The sequence below is a fragment of the Phalangium opilio genome, unplaced genomic scaffold, assembly GCF_054372755.1.
Source record: "Phalangium opilio isolate 3A_F unplaced genomic scaffold, DU_Popi_V2 ptg000019l_1, whole genome shotgun sequence".
In the NCBI taxonomy this organism is placed as follows: Eukaryota; Metazoa; Arthropoda; class Arachnida; order Opiliones; family Phalangiidae; genus Phalangium; species Phalangium opilio.
The window spans coordinates 7,819,248-7,824,975 of record NW_028324152.1 but is presented as its reverse complement, the minus strand read 5'-3'; the positions used below and the strand labels follow the sequence as shown (position 1 = coordinate 7,824,975).

General features: G+C 48.7%; 1 non-coding gene across 1 annotated transcript; it reads right to left on the bottom strand.

The window, feature by feature from the left end:
• On the bottom strand, positions 1-73 carry TRNAK-CUU (transfer RNA lysine (anticodon CUU)). The gene has a single exon. It is a non-coding gene; the product is annotated as a tRNA-Lys (tRNA).
• Between the last annotated feature and the right edge of the window lie 5,655 nt (positions 74-5,728).

Below are 5,728 nucleotides of genomic sequence, written 5' to 3'. Positions count from 1 at the left end.
CGCTCCCGGATGGGCTCGAACCACCAACCTATTGGTTAAGAGCCGAACGTGCTAACCATTGCGCCACGGAAGCCCAAAAATTAAATGGTCGTCAGGTATTGTGGAAAAACTTTGGCTTTCTACGTTACATTTGAGATCACACAACACCGCTTCCGGGTGGGCTCGAACCACCAACCTATTGGTTAACAGCCGAAGGCGCTAACCATTGCGCCAAGGAAGCCCAAAATTTAAATGCTCGTCAGGTATTGTGTAAAAACCTTGACTTTTTACGTCACATCTGAGACCTCACAACACCGCTCCCGGATGGGCTCGAACCACCAACCTATTGCTTAACAGCCGAACGCGCTAACCATTGCGCCACGGAAGCCCAAAAGCTAAATGCTCGTCAGGTATTGTGCAAAAGCTTGACTTTTTACGTCACATCTGAGACCTCACAACACCGCTCCCGGATGGGCTCGAACCACCAACCTATTGGTTAACAGCCGAACGCGCTAACCATTGCGCCACGGAAGCCCAAAAGTTAAATACTCGTCAGGTATTGTGTAAAAACCTTGACTTCTTACGTCACATCTGAGACCTCACAACACCGCTCCCGGATGGGCTCGAACCACCAACCTATTGGTTAACCGCCGAACGCGCTAACCATTGCGCCACGGAAGCCCAAAAGTTAAATGCTCGTCAGGTATTGTGTAAAAACCTTGACTTTTTACGTCACATCTGAGACCTCACAACACCGCTCCCGGATGGGCTCGAACCACCAACCTATTGGTTAACAGCCGAACGCGCTAACCATTGCGCCACGGAAGCCCAAAAGTTAAATGCTCGTTAGGTATTGTGTAAAAACCTTGACTTTTTACGTCACATCTGAGACCTCACAACACCGCTCCCGGATGGGCTCGAACCACCAACCTATTGGTTAACAGCCGAACGCGCTAACCATTGCGCCACGGAAGCCCAAAAGTTAATTGCTCGTCAGGTATTATGTAAAAACCTTGACTTTTTACGTCACATCTGAGACCTCACAACACCGCTCCCGCATGGGGTCGAACGACCAACCTATTGGTTAACAGCCGAACGCGCTAACCATTGCGCCACGGAAGCCCAAAAATTAAATGGTCGTCATTTATTGTGCAAAAACTTTGGCTTTCTACGTTACATTTCAGATCCCTCAACACCGCTCTCGGGTGGGCTCGAACCACCAACCTATTGGTTAACAGCCGAACGCGCTAACCATTGCGCCACGGAAGCCCAAAAGTTAAATGCTCGTCAGGTATTGTGTAAAAACCTTGACTTTTTACGTCACATCTGAGACCTCACAACACCGCTCCCGGATGGGCTCGAACCACCAACCTATTGGTTAACAGCCGAAAGCGCTAACCATTGCGCCACGGAAGCCCAAAAGTTAAATGATCGTTAGGTATTGTGTAAAAACCTTGACTTTTTACGTCACATCTGAGACCTCACAACACCGCTCCCGGATGGGCTCGAACCACCAACCTATTGGTTAACAGCCGAACGCGCTAACCATTGCGCCACGGAAGCCCAAAAGTTAAATGCTCGTCAGGTATTATGTAAAAACCTTGACTTTTTACGTCACATCTGAGACCTCACAACACCGCTCCCGGATGGGGTCGAACCACCAACCTATTGGTTAACAGCCGAACGCGCTAACCATTGAGCCACCGAAGCTCAGAAATTAAATGGTTGTCAGCTATTGTGGAAAAACTTTAGCTTTCTACGTTACATTTGAGACCCCACAACACCTTTCCCGGGTGGGCTCGAACCACCCACCTTTCGATTAACAGCTTAACGCGCTAACCATAGCGCCACGGGAGCCCAAAAATTAAATGCTCGTCAGGTATTGTGGAAAACCTTGACTTTTTACGTCACATCTGAGACCTCACAACACGGCTCCCGGATGGGCTCGAACCACCAACCTATTGTTTAACAGCCGAACGCGCTAACCATTGCGCCACGGAAGCCCAAAAATTAAATGGTCGTCATTTATTGTGCTAAAACTTTGGCTTTCTACGTTACATTTCAGATCCCACAACACCGCTCCCGGGTGGGCTCGAACCACCAACCTATTGGTTAACAGCCGAACGCGCTAACCATTGAGCCACGGAAGCTCCGAAATTAAATGGTTGTCAGGTATTGTGGAAAACCTTGACTTTTTACGTCACATCTGAGACCTCACAACACGGCTCCCGAATGGGCTCGAACCACCAACCTATTGGTTAACAGCCGAACGCGCTAACCATTGCGCCACGGAAGCCCAAAAGCTAAATGCTCGTCAGGTATTGTGCAAAAAACTTGACTTTTTACGTCACATCTGAGACCTCACAACACGGCTCCCGGATGGGGTCGAACCACCAACCTATTGGTTAACAGCCGAACGCGCTAACCATTGCGCCACGGAAGCCCAAAAATTAAATGGTCGTCATTTATTGTGCAAAAACTTTGGCTTTCTACGTTACATTTGAGATCCCACAACACCGCTCCCGGGTGGGCTCGAACCACCAACCTATTGGTTAACAGCCGAACGCGCTAACCATTGAGCCACGGAAGCTCAGAAATTAAATGGTTGTCAGGTATTGTGGAAAAACTTTGGCTTTCTACGTTACATTTGAGATCACACAACACCGCTCCCGGGTGGGCTCGAACCACCAACCTATTGGTTAACAGCCGAACGCGCTAACCATTGCGCCACGGAAGCCCAAAAGCTAAATGCTCGTCAGGTATTGTGCAAAAAACTTGACTTTTTACGTCACATCTGAGACCTCACAACACCGCTCCCGGATGGGCTCGAACCACCAACCTATTGGTTAACAGCCGAACGCGCTAACCATTGCGCCACGGAAGCCCAAAAGTTAAATGCTCGTCAGGTATTGTGTAAAAACCTTGACTTTTTACGTCACATCTGAGACCTCACAACACCGCTCCCGGATGGGCTCGAACCACCAACCTATTGGTTAACAGCCGAACGCGCTAACCATTGCGCCACGGAAGCCCAAAAATTAAATGGTCGTCATTTATTGTGCAAAAACTTTGGCTTTCTACGTTACATTTCAGATCCCTCAACACCGCTCTCGGGTGGGCTCGAACCACCAACCTATTGGTTAACAGCCGAACGCGCTAACCATTGCGCCACGGAAGCCCAAAAGTTAAATGCTCGTCAGGTATTGTGTAAAAACCTTGACTTTTTACGTCACATCTGAGACCTCACAACACCGCTCCCGGATGGGCTCGAACCACCAACCTATTGGTTAACAGCCGAAAGCGCTAACCATTGCGCCACGGAAGCCCAAAAGTTAAATGATCGTTAGGTATTGTGTAAAAACCTTGACTTTTTACGTCACATCTGAGACCTCACAACACCGCTCCCGGATGGGCTCGAACCACCAACCTATTGGTTAACAGCCGAACGCGCTAACCATTGCGCCACGGAAGCCCAAAAGTTAAATGCTCGTCAGGTATTATGTAAAAACCTTGACTTTTTACGTCACATCTGAGACCTCACAACACCGCTCCCGGATGGGGTCGAACCACCAACCTATTGGTTAACAGCCGAACGCGCTAACCATTGAGCCACCGAAGCTCAGAAATTAAATGGTTGTCAGCTATTGTGGAAAAACTTTAGCTTTCTACGTTACATTTGAGACCCCACAACACCTTTCCCGGGTGGGCTCGAACCACCCACCTTTCGATTAACAGCTTAACGCGCTAACCATAGCGCCACGGGAGCCCAAAAATTAAATGCTCGTCAGGTATTGTGGAAAACCTTGACTTTTTACGTCACATCTGAGACCTCACAACACGGCTCCCGGATGGGCTCGAACCACCAACCTATTGTTTAACAGCCGAACGCGCTAACCATTGCGCCACGGAAGCCCAAAAATTAAATGGTCGTCATTTATTGTGCTAAAACTTTGGCTTTCTACGTTACATTTCAGATCCCACAACACCGCTCCCGGGTGGGCTCGAACCACCAACCTATTGGTTAACAGCCGAACGCGCTAACCATTGAGCCACGGAAGCTCCGAAATTAAATGGTTGTCAGGTATTGTGGAAAACCTTGACTTTTTACGTCACATCTGAGACCTCACAACACGGCTCCCGAATGGGCTCGAACCACCAACCTATTGGTTAACAGCCGAACGCGCTAACCATTGCGCCACGGAAGCCCAAAAGCTAAATGCTCGTCAGGTATTGTGCAAAAAACTTGACTTTTTACGTCACATCTGAGACCTCACAACACGGCTCCCGGATGGGGTCGAACCACCAACCTATTGGTTAACAGCCGAACGCGCTAACCATTGCGCCACGGAAGCCCAAAAATTAAATGGTCGTCATTTATTGTGCAAAAACTTTGGCTTTCTACGTTACATTTGAGATCCCACAACACCGCTCCCGGGTGGGCTCGAACCACCAACCTATTGGTTAACAGCCGAACGCGCTAACCATTGAGCCACGGAAGCTCAGAAATTAAATGGTTGTCAGGTATTGTGGAAAAACTTTGGCTTTCTACGTTACATTTGAGATCACACAACACCGCTCCCGGGTGGGCTCGAACCACCAACCTATTGGTTAACAGCCGAACGCGCTAACCATTGCGCCACGGAAGCCCAAAAGCTAAATGCTCGTCAGGTATTGTGCAAAAAACTTGACTTTTTACGTCACATCTGAGACCTCACAACACCGCTCCCGGATGGGCTCGAACCACCAACCTATTGGTTAACAGCCGAACGCGCTAACCATTGCGCCACGGAAGCCCAAAAGTTAAATGCTCGTCAGGTATTGTGTAAAAACCTTGACTTTTTACGTCACATCTGAGACCTCACAACACCGCTCCCGGATGGGCTCGAACCACCAACCTATTGGTTAACAGCCGAACGCGCTAACCATTGAGCCACGGAAGCTCAGATAATTAAATTGTTGTCAGGTATTGTGGAAAAACTTTGGCTTTCTACGTTACATTTGAGACCCCACAACACCTCTCCCGTGTGGGCTCGAACCACCAACCTTTCGATTAACAGCTGAACGCGGTAACCATTGCGCCACGGAAGCCCAAAAATTAAATGGTCGTCATTTATTGTGCAAAAACTTTGGCTTTCTACGTTACATTTCAGATCCCACAACACCGCTCCCGGGTGGGCTCGAACCACCAACCTATTGGTTAACAGCCGAACGCGCTAACCATTGAGCCACGGAAGCTCCGAAATTAAATGGTTGTCAGGTATTGTGGAAAACCTTGACTTTTTACGTCACATCTGAGACCTCACAACACGGCTCCCGGATAGACTCGAACCACCGACCTATTGGTTAACAGCCGAACGTGCTAACCATTGCGCCACGGAAGCCCAAAAATTAAATGGTCGTCAAGTATTGTGGAAAAACTTTGGCTTTCTACGTTACATTTGAGATCACACAACACCGCTCCCGGATGGGCTCGAACCACCAACCTATTGGTTAACAGCCGAACGCGCTAACCATTGAGCCACGGAAGCTCAGAAATTAAATGGTTGTCAGCTATTGTGGAAAAACTTTAGCTTTCTACGTTACATTTGAGACCCCACAACACCTTTCCCGGGTGGGCTCGAACCACCAACCTTTCGATTAACAGCTGAACGCGCTAACCATAGCGCCACGGGAGCCCAAAAATTAAATGCTCGTCAGGTATTGTGTAAAAACCTTGACTTTTTACGTCACATCTGAGACCTCACAACAC